Consider the following 17,427-nt stretch of genomic DNA (forward strand, 5'->3'; position numbering starts at 1 on the left):
ATCAATGGTCATTATTGTTTTGAAAGTTTTTTTTTATCAGGGATCATTTAATTTTGTACTGGGAAACTCTAATTGGTTCCACATGGAGACATCAGCTCTACACATTCGTATTTTCTAGAAGAAAGCTAGAGGAACTGCTGCAAACAAACATAGTTCTGTTTCTATACATGACATTTCATGCAGTTTCCTAACGAAAAGACTTTGCTTTTCTCCAAATCAATTTTTATTGTTATTTTCTCGGTCCATTGCATACGAATGCCACACCATTTTGTCCGCATATGACTGGATGAAAGGGGAAATATCCGGTTTTGTTTTGGCTATCTCAATCCCAGATATTGCCACAGATCCTATGTTTGTGTTTTCTGGATATTATCGAAGGACTTTATTGTTTTGAAAGTTTTTTTTTTTATCAGGGAATATTTAATTTTGTACTGTTAAACTCTAATTGGTTCCACATGGAGACATCAGCTCTGCACATGCGTATTTTCTAGGGAGAAAGCTAGAGGAACTGTGGCAAACAGACATGATATCTCTGTTTGTATAGATGGCATTTTATGCACTTGCATAAAGAAAAGACTTTGCTTTTCTCAAAAACCATTTTTACTGTGATTTTCTCGGTCAATTGCATACGTATTCCACAGCACTTTTTCTGGATATGACTGGATTAAACCGGAAGTATCCGGTTTTGTTTTGGCTAACTGAATCCCAGATATTGCCACAGCCCCTGTGTTTGTGTTTTCTGGATATTATCGAAGGACTTTATTGTTTTGAAAGTTTTTTTTTTTATCAGGGAACATTTAATTTTGTACTGGGAAACTCTAATTGGTTCCACATGGAGACAGCATCTCTACACATTCGTATTTTCTAGAAGAAAGCTAGAGGAACTGCTGCAAACAAACATAGTTCTGTTTCTATACATGACATTTCATGCAGTTGCCTAACGAAAAGACTTTGCTTTTCTCCAAATCAATTTTTATTGTTATTTTCTCGGTCCATTGCATACGAATGCCACAACACTTTGTCCGCATATGACTGGATGAAAGGGGAAATATCCGGTTTTGTTTTGGCTAACTCAGTCCCAGATATTGCCACAGATCCTATGTTTGTGTTTTCTGGATATTATTGAACGACTTTATTGTTTTGAAAGTTTTTTTTTTATCAGGGAATATTTAATTTTGTACTGTTAAACTCTAATTGGTTCCACATGGAGACATCAGCTCTGCACATGCGTATTTTCTAGGGAGAAAGCTAGAGGAACTGTGGCAAACAAACATGATATTTCTGTTTGTATAGATGGCATTTTATGCACTTGCATAAAGAAAAGACTTTGCTTTTCTCAAAAACCATTTTTACTGTGATTTTCTCGGTCAATTGCATACGTATTCCACAGCACTTTTCCGGATATGACTGGATTAAACCGGAAATATCCGGTTTTGTTTTGGCTAACTGAATCCCAGATATTGCCACAGCCCCTGTGTTTGTGTTTTCTGGATATTATCGAAGGACTTTATTGTTTTGAAAGTTTTTTTTTTTTTAATCAGGGAACATTTAATTTTGTACTGGGAAATTCTAATTGGTTCCACATGGAGTCACCAGCTCTATATATTCGTATTTTCTAGCGAGAAATCTAGAGGAACTGCGGCAAACAAGCATGATATTTCTGCTTGTGTACATGACATTTTATGCACTTGCCTAACGAAAAGACTTTGCTTTTCTCCAAAACCATTTTTACTTTGATTTTCTCGGTCCATTGCATACGAATTCCACACCAGTTTTCCAGATATGACTGGATGAAAGGGGAAATATCTTCTTGTGTTTTGGCTAACTGAATCCCAGATATTGCCACAGCCCCTGTGTTTGTATTTTCTGGATATTATCGAAGGACTTTATTGTTTTGAATGTTCTTATCAGGGAACATTTAATTTTGTACTGGGAAACACTCAGTGGTTCCACATGGAGACACCAGCTCTACAAATTCGTATTTTCTAGGAGAAAGCTAAAGGAACTGCGACAAAGAAACATGATATTTCTGTTTAAATAGATGACATTTTATGCACTTGCCTCACATAAAGACTTTGCTTTTCTCAAAAGCATTTTTACTGTGATTTTCTCGGTCAATTGCATAGGAATTCCATACCACTTTGTCCGGATATGACTGGATAAAACCAGAAATATCCGGTTTTGTTTTGGGAAACTCACTTCCAGATTGCTACAGCCCCTGTGTTTGTGTTTTCTGGATATTATCAATGGTCATTATTGTTTTGAAAGTTTTTTTTTTTAATCAGGGAACATTTAATTTTTTTCCGCTTTTTTTAAGATTTATTTATTATTTGTTTTTTAATTTTATTTCATTTTTAACTTTTATTTAATGAATATAAATTTCCAGTTTGCAGCTTATGGATTACAATGGCTTCCCCCTCCCATAACTTCCCTTCCACCCACAACCCTCTCCTCCCCCACTCCCTCTTCCCTTCCATTCACATCAAGATTCATTTTCAATTCTCTTTATATACAGAAGATATATTTAGTATAAAGATTTCAACAGTTTGCACCCACATAGAAACACAAAGTGAAACAAACTGTTTGAGTACTAGTTATAGCATTAAATCAAAATGTACAGCGCATTAAGGACAGAGATCCCACATGAGGAGCAAGTGCACAGTGGCTCCTGTTGTTGACCCAACAAATTGACACTCTAGTTTATAACGCCAGTAACCACCCTAGGCTGTCGTCATGAGTAGCCAAGGCTATGGAAGCCTTCCAAGTTTGCCGACTCTGATCATATTTAGACAAGGTCATAAAAGACAGAGTGAGGATAGTAACCAAGGATCCTAAGAGTGGCATTTACCAGGTTTGAACAATTATACAGCATGAAGTGGGGACGAGGACCATCAGTACACACAGGTTGGGAGTAGAGCCATTGGTGGTAGAGTAGAGGTTATGATTACAAAGGAATGAGGCCCAAGTGCCACAGCACCTGTGTTTGTGTTTTCTTGATATTATCAAATGACTTTATTTTTTTGAAAGTTTTTTTTTTTATCAGGGAACATTTAATTTTGTACTGGGAAACTCTAACTGGTTTCAGATGGAAGCACCAGCTCTACATATTCGTATACTCTGGGGAGATTTCTAAAAGAAATTCGACAAACAATCATGATATTTCTGTTTGTATAGATGGCATTTTATGCACTTTCCTAATGAAAAGACTTTTCTTTTCTCCAAAACTATTTTCACGGCAATTTTCTCAGTAGATTGCAAACGAATTCCAAACCACTTTGTCCGGATAAGACTGGATGTAACCGGAAATGTCCGGTGTTTTTTAGCTAACTAAATCCCAGATAGCCACAGCCCCTGTGATTCTGTTTTCTGGATATTATCGAAGGAATTTATTGTTTTGAAAGTTTTTTTTGTAAGGGAACATTTAATTTTGTACTGGGAAACACTCACTGATTCCACATGGAGACATCAGCTAAACACATTCGTATTTTCTAGCGAGAAAGCTAGAGGAACTGCGGCAAACAAACATGATATTTCTGTTTGTATACATGACATTTTATGCACTTGCCAAACGAAAAGACTTTTATTTTCTCCATAACCATTTTTACTGTGATTTTCTCGGTGCATTGCATACGAATTCCACACCACGTTGTCCGGATATTTCTGGATTAAACCGGAAATATTCTGTTGTGTTTTGGCTAACTGAATCCGAGATATTGCCGCAGCCCAGGTGTTTGTGTTTCCTGGATATTATCGAAGGACTTTATTGTTTTGAAAGTTTCTTTTTTTTTTATCAAGGAACATTTAATTTTGTACTGGGAAACTCTAATTGGTTCCACATGGAGACACCAGCTCTACACATAATTGTTTTCTGAGGAGATATCTAAAGGAACTGCGGCAAACAATCATGATATTTCTGTTTGTATAGATGGCATTTTATGCAATTGCCTAAAGAAAAGACTTTGCTTTTCTCCAAAACCATTTTCATAGCAATTTTCTCAGTCCACTGCATACGAATGCTACACGACTTTGTCCGGATATGACTGGATGAAAACGGAAATATCCGGTTTTGTTTTGGCTAACTCAATCCCAGATATTGCCACAGCCTCTGTGTTTGTGCTTTCTGGATATTATCGAATGACTTTATTTTTTTGGATGTTTTTTATCAGGGAACATTTAACTTTGTAATGGGAAACTCTAATTGGTTCCACTTGGAGACACTAGCTCAACACATTCGTATTTTCTGGGGAGAAATCTAAAGGAACCGCGGTAAACAAACGTGACATTTCTGTTTGTATAGATGGAATTTTATGCACTTGCCTAACGAAAAGACTTTGCTTTTCTCCAAAACCATTTTTACTGTGATTTTTTCGGTCTATTGCATACGAATTCCACAACAGTTTGTCCGAATATGACTGGATGAAACCGGTAATATCCTGTTGTTTTTGGCTAACTGAATCCCAGATATTGCCACAGCCCCTGTGTTTGTGTTTTCTGGATATTATCAATGGACATTATTATTTTGAAAGTTTTTTTTTTCTTTTTATCTGGGAACATATAATTTTGTACTGGGAAACTCTAATTAGTTCCACATGGAGACACCAGCTCTACACATTCGTATTTTCTAGTAGAAATCTAGAGGTACTGCAGCAAACAAACATCATATTTCTGTTGGTATAGATGACATTTTATACATGTGCCTAACTAAAAGACTTTGCTTTTCTCCAAAACCATTTTTACTGTGATTTTCACGTTCCATTGCATACGAATTGCATACCACTTTGTCGGGATATGAATGGATGTAACCGCTAATATACGGTTGTGTTTTGTCTAACTGAATCCCAGATATTGCAAATGCCTCTGTGTTTGTGTTTTATGGATATCATCAAAGAACATTATATTTTGAATTTTTTTAAATCAGGGAACATTTAATTTTGTCCTGGGAAACTCTAGTTGGTTCCACATGGAGAAACTAGCTCTACACATTCGTATTTTCTAAGAGAAATCAAGAGGAACTGCAGCAAGCAAAACTGATATTTCTGTTTGTATTGATGGCATTTTATGCACTTGCCTAAAGAAAAGACTTTTCATTTCTGCAAAACAAATTTTACTATGATTTTTTCTGTCCATTGCATATGAATTGCACACCAGTTTGTCCGGATATGACTGGATGAAACCGGAAATATCCGGTTTTGTTTTGGCTAACTCAATCCAAGATATTGCCACAGCCCCTGTGTTTGTGTTTTCCGTTTATTATCGAAGGACTTTATTGTTTTGAATTTTTTTTATCAGAGAACATTTTATTTTGTACTGGGAAACTCTTATTGGTTCCACATGGAGACACGAGCTCTGCACATTCGTATTTTCTAGCGAGAAATCTAGAGGAACTGTGGCAAACAAACATGATATTTCTGTTTGTATACATGACATTTTATGCACTTTCATAACGAAAGGACTTTGCTTTTCTCCAAAACAATTGGTACTGTGATTTTCTCGGTGTATTGCATACGATTTCCACACCACTTTGTCCGGATATGACTGGATGAAAGGAGGAATATCCGCTTGTGTTTTGGCTAACTGAGTCTCAGATATTGGGACAGCCTTTCTGTTTGTGTTTTCTGGATATTATCAAAGGACTTTATTGTTTTGAATATTTTTTGTCAGGGAACATTTAATTTTGTACTGGGAAAAACTCACTGGTTCCACATGCAGACACCAGCTCTACACATTCGTATTTTCTAGAGATAAACCTAGAGGAACTGCGGCAAACAAACATGATATTTCTGTTCGTATACATGACATTTTGGGCACTTGCCTAACGAAAAGATTTTGCTTTTCTGAAAAACCATTTTTACTGTGATTTTCCCGTTCCATTGCATACGAATTCCGCACCACTTTGTCCAGATATGACTGGATATACCTGTAATATCTAGTTGTGTTTTGTCTAACTGAATCCCAGATATTGCGAATTCCTCTGTGTTTGTTTTTTATGGATATCATCAATGGACATTATATTTTGAAATTTTTTTTTATCAAGGAACATTTAATTTTGTACGTGGAAACACTCACTGGTTCCACATGGAGACACCAGCTCTACACATTTGTATTTTCTAGTGAGAAATCTAGAGGAACTGCGGCAAACAAACATGATATTTCTGTTTGTATAGATGGCATTTATGGACTTGTCCAACGAAAAGACTTTGCTTTTCTCCAAAACCATTTTTACTATGATTTGCTTGGTCTATTGCATTTGAATTGCAGACCACTTTGTCAGGATATGAATGGATGAAACCGGAAATATCCGGTTTTGTTTTGGCTAACTCAATCCCAGATATTGCCACAGCCCCTGTGTTTCTGTTTTCTCGTTATTATCGAAGGACTTTATTGGTTTGAAATTTTTTTTGTCAGGGAACATTTGATTTTCTACTGGAAAACTCTAATTGGTTCCACATGGAGACACCAGCTCTACACATTCATATTTTCTAGGAGAAAGCTAGAGGAACTGCGGCAAGCAAAACTGATATTTCTGTTAGTATTGATGGAATTTTATGCACTTGCCTAAAGAAAAGACTTTGCATTTCTCCAAAACCAGTTTTACTGTGATTTTTTCTGTCCATTGCATAAGAATTGCAGACCACTTTGTCCGGATATGACTGAATAAAACCGGAAATATCCAGTTTTGTTTTGGCTAACTCAATCCAAGATATTGCCACAGCCCCTGTGTTTGTGTTTTCCATTTATTATCGAAAGACTTTATTGTTTTGAAATTTTTTTTTATCAGAGAACATTTGATTTTGTACTGGGAAACTCTAATTGGTTCCACATGGAGACACCAGCTCTACACATTCTTATTTTTTAGCTAGAAATCTAGAGGAACTGCGGGAAACAAACATGATATTTCTGTTCGTATACGTGACATTTTATGCACTTGCCTAACGAAAAGACTTTACTTTTCTGAAAAACCATTTTTACTGTGATTTTCCCGTTCCATTGCATACGAATTCCATACCACTTTGTCCGGATATGACTGGATAAACTGGTAATATCCGGTTGTGTTTTGTCTAACTGAATCCCAGATATTGCGAATAACTCTGTGTTTGTGTTTTATGGATATCATCAATGGACATTGTATTTTGAAATTTTTTTTTATCAGGGAACATTTAATTTTGTACATGGAAACACTCACTGGTTCCACATGGAGAAACCAGCTCTACACATTCGTATTTTCTAGCGAGAAATCTAGAGGAACTGCGGCAAACAAACTTGATATTTCTGTTTGTATACATGACATTTTGTGCACTTGCCTAACAAAAAGACTTTGCTTTTCTCCAAAACCATTTTTACTTGGATTTCCTTGGTCTATTGCATTCGAATTGGAGACCACTTTGTCAGGATATGAATGGATGAAACCGGAAACATCCCATTTTGTTTTGGCTAACTCAATCCCAGATATTGCCACAGCCCCTGTGTTTCTGTTTTCTCGTTATTATCGAAGGACTTTATTGGTTTGAAATTTTTTTTTGTCAGGGAACATTTGATTTTCTACTGGAAAACTCTAATTGGTTCCACATGGAGACACCAGCTCTACACATTCGTATTTTCTAGGAGAAAGCTAGAGGAACTGCGGCAAGCAAAACTGATATTTCTGTTTGTATTGATGGAATTTTATACACTTGCCTAAAGAAAAGACTTTGCATTACTCCAAAACCATTTTTACTGTGATTTTTTCTGTCCATTGCATACGAATTGCAGACCACTTTGTCCGGATATGACTGAATGAAACCGGAAATATCTGGTTTTGTTTTGGCTAACTAAATCCCAGATATTGCGACAGCTTCTGTGGTTGTATTTTCTGGATATTATCTAAGGACTTTATTGTTTTGAATTTTTTTTGTCAGGGAACATTTAATTTTGTACTGGGAAATTCTAATTTGTTCCACATGGAAACACCAGCTCTACACATTTGGATTTTCTCTGGAGAAATCTAAAGTGGATGAAAGAGGAAATATCTGCTTGTGTTTTGGTTAACTGAATCCCAGATATTGCAACATCCTCTGTGTTTGTGTTTTCTAGATATTATCGAAGGACTTTATTGTTTTGAATGTTTTTTATCAGGGAACATTTAATTATGTACTGGGAAATTCTAAATTGTTCCACATGGAGACAATAGCTCTACACATTCGTATTTTCTGGGGAGAAAGCTATAGGAACTGCAGCAAACAAACATGATATTTCTGTTTGTATAGATGGCATTTTATGCACTTGCCTAATGAAATGACTTTGCTTTTCTCCAAAACCATTTTCATTGCAATTTTCTCAGTCCTTTGCATGAGAATTCCACACCACTTTCTCCATATATTACTGGATGAAACCGGAAATATCCTGTTGTTTTTTGCTAACTCAATCCAAGATATTGTTACAAACTCTGTGTGTGTGTGTTCTGGATATTATCGAAGGTCTTTACTGTTTTGGATGTTTTTTATCAGGGAACATTTAATTGTGTACTGGGAAACTCTAATTGGTTCCACATGGAGACACTAGCTCTACACATTCATATTTGCTAGGAGAAAGCTAGAAGAACTGCGGCAAACAAACATGAAATTTCTATTCGTATACATGATATTTTATGCACTTGCCTAAAGAAAGGAGTTTGCTTTTCTCCAAAACCATTTTTACTATGATTTGCTTGGTCTATTGCATACAATTTCCACACCACTTTGTCCGGATATGACTGCATGAAACCGGAAATATCCGGTTTTGTTTTGGCTAACTCAATCCCAGATTGCCACAGCCTCTGAGTTTGTGTTTTCTGGGTATTACCAATGGTCATTATTGTTTGGAAAGTTTTTTTTTTTCATCAGGGAACATTTAATTTTGTTCTGGGAAACACTCAGTGGTTCCACATGGAGACACCAGCTCTACACATTCGTATTTTCTAAGCGAGAAACTAGAGGAACTGCGGCAAAGAAACATGATATTTCTGTTTGTATACATGACATTTTATGCACTTGTCCAACGAAAGGACTTTGCTTTTCTCCAAAACCATTTTTACTATATTTGCTTGGTCTATTGCCTATAAATTCCACACCACTTTGTCCAGATATGACTGCATGAAACCGGAAATACCCGGTTTTGTTTTGGCTAACTCAATCCCAGATATTGCCACAGCCCCTGTGTTTGTGCTTTGTGGATATTATCAATGGACATTATTGTTTTGAAAGTTTTTTTTTATCAGGGAAGATTTAATTTTTTATTGGGAAACACTCAGTGGTTCCACATGGAGACACCAGCTCTACACATTCGTATTTTCTAAGCGAGAACCTAGAGGAACTGCGGCAAACAAACATGATATTTCTGTTTGTATACATGACATTTGATGCACTTGTCCAACGAAAAGACTTTGCTTTTCTCCAAAACCATTTTTACTATGATTTTCTTGGTCCATTGCATAGGAATTCCACAGCACTTTTTCCGGATATGACTGGATGAAACCGGAAATATCCGCTTTTGTTTTGGCTAACTCAATCCCAGATATTGCCACAGCCCCTCTGTTTGTGTTTTCTGGATTAGCAAAGGACTTTATTGCTTTGAAACTTTTTTTTATCAGGGAACATTTAATTTTGTACTGGGAAACACTCAGTGGTTCCACATGGAGACACCAGCTCTAAGCATTTGTAATTTATACGGAGAATGCTAGAGGAACTGAAGCAAACAAACATGATATTTCTGTTTGTATGCATGACATTTTATGCACCTGCCTAATGAAATGACTTTGCTTTTCTCCCAACCATTTTTACTGTAATTCCCTGAGTCCATTGCATAGGAATTCCACACCACTTTTTCCGGATATGACTGGATGAAAGGGGAAATATCCGCTTTGTTTTGGCTAACTCAATCACATATATTGCGACAGCCTCTGTGTTTGTGTTTTCTGGTTATTATCCATGGTCGTTAATGTTTTGAAATTTTTTTATCAGGGAACATTTAATTTTGCACTGGGAAACACTCAGTGGTTCCACATGGAGACACCAGCTCTACACCTTCGTATTTTCTAGGAGAAAGCTAGAAGATCTGCGGCAAAGATACATGATATTTCTGTTTGTATAGATGGCATTTTATGCACTTGCCTAACGAAAAGACTTTGCTTTTCTCCAATACCATTTTTACTATTATTTGCTTGGTCTATTGCATACAAATTCCACACCACTTTGTCCGGATATGACTGAATGAAACCGGAAATATCCGGTTTTGTTTTGGCTAACTCAATCCCAGATATTGCCACAGCCTCTGTGTTTGTGTTTTCTGGATATTACCAATGGTCACTATTGTTTTGAAAGTTTTTTTTTCATCAGGGAGCATTTAATTTTGTACAGGGAAACAATCACTGGTTCCACATGCAGAAACCAGTTCTTCCTATTCGTGTATTCTAGGGAGAAAACTAGAGGAATTGTGGGAAACAAACATGATATTTCTGTTTGTATACATGACATTTCATGCACTTGCCTAAAGAAATGAGTATGCTTTTCTCCAAAACCATTTTTACTATGATTTGCTTGGTCTATTGCATACAAATTCCACACCACTTTGTCCGGATATGACTGCATGAAACCGGAAATATCCGGTTTTGTTTTGGCTAACTCAATCCCAGATATTGCCAAAGCCCCTGTGTTTATGCTTTGTGGATATTATCAATGGACATTATTGTTTTGAAAGTTTTTTTTTTATCAGGGAACATTTAATTTTGTACAGGGAAACAATCACTGGTTCCACAAGGAGACACCAGCTCTACACATTCGTATTTTCTAAGCGAGTAACTAGAGGAACTGCGGCAAACAAACATGATATTTCTGTTTGTATACATGACATTTTATGCACTTTGCTAAAGAAAGGACTTTGCTTTTCTCCAAAACCATTTTACTATGATTTGCTTGGTCTATTGCATACAAATTCCACAGCACTTTGTCCGGATATGACTGCATGAAACCCGAAATATCCGATTTTGTTTTGGCTAACTCAATCCCAGATTGCCGCAGCCTCTGTGTTTGTGTTTTCTGGATATTATCAAAGGACTTTATTGTTTTGAAACTTTTTTTTATCAGGGAACATTTAATTTTGTACTGGGAAACCCTCAGTGGTTCCACATGGAGAAACCAGCTCTAAACATTTGTATTTTCTACGGAGAATGCTAGAGGAACTGCAGCAAACAAACATGATATTTCTGTTTGTATACATGACATTTTATGCACCTGCCTAATGAAATGACTTTGCTTTTCTCCAAAACCATTTTTACTATGATTTGCTTGGTCTATTGCATACAAATTCCACACCACTTTGTCCGGATATGACTGGATGAATGGGGAAATATCCGCTTTTGTTTTGGCTAACTCAATCACAGATATGCGACAGCCGATGTGTTTGTGTTTTCTGGATATTATCAAAGGACTTTATTGTTTTGAATGTTTTTTATCAGGGAACATTTAATTTTGTACTGGGAAACTCTAATTGGTTCCACATGGAGACACCAGCTCTACACATTCGTATTTTCTAAGCGAGAAACTAGAGGAACTGCGGCAAACAAACATGATATTTCTGTTTGTATACATGACATTTCATGCACTTTGCTAAAGAAAGGACTTTGCTTTTCTCCAAAACCATTTTTACTATGATTTGCTTGGTCTATTGCATACAAATTCCACAACACTTTGTCTGGATATGACTGCATGAAACCGGAAATATCCGGTTTTGTTTTGGCTAACTCAATCCCAGATTGCCACAGCCGCTGTGTGTGTGTTTTCTGGATATTATCAATGGTCATTATTGTTTTGAATTTTTTTTTCATCAGGGAACATTTAATTTTGTTCTGGGAAACACTCAGTGGTTCCACATGGAGACACCATCTCTACACATTCGTATTTTCTAAGCGAGAAACTAGAGGAACTGCGGCAAACAAACATGATATTTCTGTTTGTATACATGACATTTTATGCACTTGCCTAAAGAAAGGACATTGCTATTCTCCAAAACCATTTTTGCTATGATTTGCTTGGTCTATTGCATACAAATTCCACACCACTTTGTCCTGATATGACTGCATGAAACCGGAAATATCCGGTTTTGTTTTGGCTAACTCAATCCCAGATATTGCCATAGCCCCTGTGTTTGTGTTTTCTGGATATTATCAATGGTCATTATTGTTTGGAACGTTTTTTTTAATCAGGGAGCATTTAATTTTGTACAGTGAAACATTCACTGGTTCCACATGCAGAAACCAGTTCTTCCTATTCGTGTTTTCTAGGGAGAAAACTAGAGGAACTGCGGAAAACAAACATGATATTTCTGTTTGTATACATGACTTTTTATGCACTTGCCTAAAGAAAGGACTTTGCTTTTCTCCAAAACCATTTTTACTATGATTTTCTCGGTCGATTGCATAGGAATTCCACACCACTTTGTCCGGATATGACTGCATGAAACCCGAAATATCCGATTTTGTTTTGGCTAACTCAATCCCAGATTGCCGCAGCCTCTGTGTTTGTGTTTTCTGGATATTATCAAAGGACTTTATTGTTTTGAAACTTTTTTTTATCAGGGAACATTTAATTTTGTACTGGGAAACCCTCAGTGGTTCCACATGGAGAAACCAGCTCTAAACATTTGTATTTTCTACGGAGAATGCTAGAGGAACTGCAGCAAACAAACATGATATTTCTGTTTGTATACATGACATTTTATGCACCTGCCTAATGAAATGACTTTGCTTTTCTCCAAAACCATTTTTACTATGATTTGCTTGGTCTATTGCATACAAATTCCACACCACTTTGTCCGGATATGACTGGATGAATGGGGAAATATCCGCTTTTGTTTTGGCTAACTCAATCACAGATATGCGACAGCCGATGTGTTTGTGTTTTCTGGATATTATCAAAGGACTTTATTGTTTTGAATGTTTTTTATCAGGGAACATTTAATTTTGTACTGGGAAACTCTAATTGGTTCCACATGGAGACACCAGCTCTACACATTCGTATTTTCTAAGCGAGAAACTAGAGGAACTGCGGCAAACAAACATGATATTTCTGTTTGTATACATGACATTTCATGCACTTTGCTAAAGAAAGGACTTTGCTTTTCTCCAAAACCATTTTTACTATGATTTGCTTGGTCTATTGCATACAAATTCCACAACACTTTGTCTGGATATGACTGCATGAAACCGGAAATATCCGGTTTTGTTTTGGCTAACTCAATCCCAGATTGCCACAGCCGCTGTGTGTGTGTTTTCTGGATATTATCAATGGTCATTATTGTTTTGAATTTTTTTTTCATCAGGGAACATTTAATTTTGTTCTGGGAAACACTCAGTGGTTCCACATGGAGACACCATCTCTACACATTCGTATTTTCTAAGCGAGAAACTAGAGGAACTGCGGCAAACAAACATGATATTTCTGTTTGTATACATGACATTTTATGCACTTGCCTAAAGAAAGGACATTGCTATTCTCCAAAACCATTTTTGCTATGATTTGCTTGGTCTATTGCATACAAATTCCACACCACTTTGTCCTGATATGACTGCATGAAACCGGAAATATCCGGTTTTGTTTTGGCTAACTCAATCCCAGATATTGCCATAGCCCCTGTGTTTGTGTTTTCTGGATATTATCAATGGTCATTATTGTTTGGAACGTTTTTTTTAATCAGGGAGCATTTAATTTTGTACAGTGAAACATTCACTGGTTCCACATGCAGAAACCAGTTCTTCCTATTCGTGTTTTCTAGGGAGAAAACTAGAGGAACTGCGGAAAACAAACATGATATTTCTGTTTGTATACATGACTTTTTATGCACTTGCCTAAAGAAAGGACTTTGCTTTTCTCCAAAACCATTTTTACTATGATTTTCTCGGTCGATTGCATAGGAATTCCACACCACTTTGTCCGGATATGACTGCATGAAACCGGAAATATCCGGTTTTGTTTTGGCTAACTCAATCCCAGATATTGCCACAGCCCCTGTGTTTGTGTTTTCTGGATATTATCAAAGGACTTTATTGTTTTGAACCTTTTTTTTTATCAGGGAACATTTAATTTTGTACTGGGAAACCCTCAGTGCTTCCACATGGAGAAACCAGCTCTAAACATTTGTAATTTATACAGAGAATGCTAGAAGAACTGCAGCAAACAAAGATGATATTTCTGTTTGTATACATGACATTTTATGCACTTGTCCAACGAAAGGACTTTTCTTTTCTCCAAAACCATTTTTACTATGATTTGCTTGGTCTATTGCCTATAAATTCCACACCACTTTGTCCAGATATGACTGCATGAAACCGGAAATATCCGGTTTTGTTTTGGCTAACTCAATCCCAGATATTGCCACAGCCACTGTGTTTGTGCTTTGTGGATATTATCAATGGACATTATTGTTTTGAAAGTTTTTTTTTATCAGGGAAGATTTAATTTTTTATTGGGAAACACTCAGTGGTTCCACATGGAGACACCAGCTCTACACATTCGTATTTTCTAAGCGAGAACCTAGAGGAACTGCGGCAAACAAACATGATATTTCTGTTTGTATACATGACATTTTATGCACTTGTCTAACGAAAAGACTTTGCTTTTCTCCAAAACCATTTTTACTATGATTTTCTTGGTCTATTGCATACAAATTCCACAGCACTTTGTCCAGATATGACTGCATGAAACCCGGAAATATCCGGTTTTGTTTTGGCTAACTCAATCCCAGATTGCAAGAGCCTCTGTGTTTGTGTTTTCTGGATAGTATCAATGGACATTATTGTTTTGAAAGTTTTTTTTTTATCAGGGAACATTTAATTTTGTACTGGGAAACACTCAGTGCTTCCACATGGAGACATCAGCTCTACACATTCGTATTTTCTAAGCGAGAAACTAGAGGAACTGCGGCAAACAAACATGATATTTCTGTTTGTATACATGACATTTTATGCACTTGCCTAAAGAAAGGACTTTGCTTTTCTCCAAAACCATTTTTACTATGATTTGCTTGGTCTATTGCATACAAATTCCACACCACTTTGTCCGGATATGACTGCATGAAACCGGAAATATCCGGTTTTGTTTTGGCTAACTCAATCCTAGATATTGCCACAGCCCCTGTGTTTGTGTTTTCTGGATATTATCAATGGCCATTATTGTTTGGAAAGTTTTTTTTTTTAATCAGGGAGCATTTAATTTTGTACAGGGAAACAATCACTTGTCCACATGCAGAAACCAGTTCTTCCTATTCGTGTATTCTAGGGAGAAAACTAGAGGAACTGCGGAATACAAACATGATATTTCTGTTTGTATACATGACATTTGATGCACTTTTCCAACGAAAAGACTTTGCTTTTCTCCAAAACCATTTTTACTATGATTTGCTTGGTCTATTGCATACAAATTCCACACCACTTTGTCCGGATACGACTGCATGAAACCGGAAATATCCGGTTTTGTTTTGGCTAACTCATTCCCAGATATTGCCACAGCCGATGTGTTTGTGTTTTCTGGATATTATCAATGGTCATTATTGCTTGGAACGTTTTTTTTTAATCAGGGAGCATTTAATTTTGTACTGGAAAAAAATCACTGGTTCCACATGCAGAAACCAGTTCTTCCTATTCGTGTATTCTAGGGAGAAAACTAGAGGAACTGCTGGAAACAAACATGTTATTTCTGTTTGTGTACATGACATTTTATGCACTTGCCTAAAGAAAGGAGTTTGCTTTTCTGTAAAACCATTTTTACTATGATTTGCTTGGTCTATTGCATACAAATTCCACACCACTTTGTCCGGATATGACTGCATGAAACCGGAAATATCCGGTTTTGTTTTGGCTAACTCAATAACAAATTGCCACAGCCCCTGTGTTTGTGTTTCTGGATATTACCAATGGTCATTATTGTTTTGAAAGTTTTTTTTTTTTTTTATCAGGGAACATTTAATTTTGTTCTGGGAAACACTCAGTGGTTCCACATGGAGACACCAGCTCTACACATTGGTATTTTCTAAGCGAGAAACTAGAGGAACTTTGGCAAACAAACATGATATTTCTGTTGGTATACATGACATTTTATGCACCTCCCTAATGAAATGACTTTGCTTTTCTCCAAAAACATTTTTACTGTAATTCTTTCAGTCCATCGCATACGAATTCCACACCACTTTGTCCGGATATGACTGCATGAAACCGGAAATATCCGCTTTTGTTTTGGCTAACTCAATCACAGATATTGCGACAGCCGATGTGTTTGTGTTTTCTGGATATTATCAAAGGACTTTATTGTTTTGAATGTTTTTTATCAGGGAACATTTAATTTTGTACTGGGAAACACTCAGTGGTTCCACATGGAGACACCAGCTCTACACATTCGCATTTTCTAAGCGAGAAACTAGAGGAACTGCGGCAAACAAACATGATATTTCTGTTTGTATACATGACATTTTATGCACTTGTCTAACGAAAAGACTTTGCTTTTCTCCAAAACCATTTTTGCTATGATTTGCTTGGTCTATTGCATACAAATTCCACACCACTTTGTCCGGATATGACTGCATGAAACCGGAAATATCCGGTTTTGTTTTGGCTAACTCAATCCCAGATATTGCCACAGCCCCTGTGTTTGTGCTTTGTGGATATTATCAATGGACATTATTGTTTTGAAAGTTTTTTTTTTTTATCAGGGAACATTTAATTTTGTACTGGGTACAATCACTGGATCCACATGTAGAAACCAGTTCTTCCTATTCGTATATTCTAGGGAGAAAACTAGAGCAACTGCGGCAAACAAACATGATATTTCTGTTTGTATACATGACATTTTATGCACTTGCCTGAAGAAAGGAGTTTGCTTTTCTCCAAAACCATTTTTGCTATGATTTGCTTGGTCTATTGCATACAAATTCCACACCACTTTGTCTGGATTTGACTGCATGAAACCGGAAATATCCGGTTTTGTTTTGGCTAACTCAATCCCAGATATTGCCACAGCCCTTGTGTTTGTGCTTTGTGGATATTATCAATGGACATTATTGTTTTGAAAGTTTTTTTTTTTATCAGGGAACATTTAATTTTGTACTGGGAAACACTCAGTGGTTCCACATGGAGACATCAGCTCTACATATTCGTATTTTCTAAGTGAGAAACTAGAGGAACTGCGGCAAACAAACATGATATTTCTGTTTGTATACATGACATTTTATGCACTTGCCTAAAGAAAGGACTTTGCTTTTCTCCAAAACCATTTTTACTATGATTTTCTTGGTCTATTGCATACAAATTCCACAGCACTTTGTCCAGATATGACTGCATGAAACTGGAAATATCCGGTTTTGTTTTGGCTAACTCAATCCCAGATTGCAAGAGCCTCTGTGTTTGTGTTTTCTGGATATTATCAATGG

This window comes from Lepus europaeus, chromosome 21 (assembly GCF_033115175.1).
Source record: "Lepus europaeus isolate LE1 chromosome 21, mLepTim1.pri, whole genome shotgun sequence".
Classification (NCBI taxonomy): domain Eukaryota; kingdom Metazoa; phylum Chordata; class Mammalia; order Lagomorpha; family Leporidae; genus Lepus; species Lepus europaeus.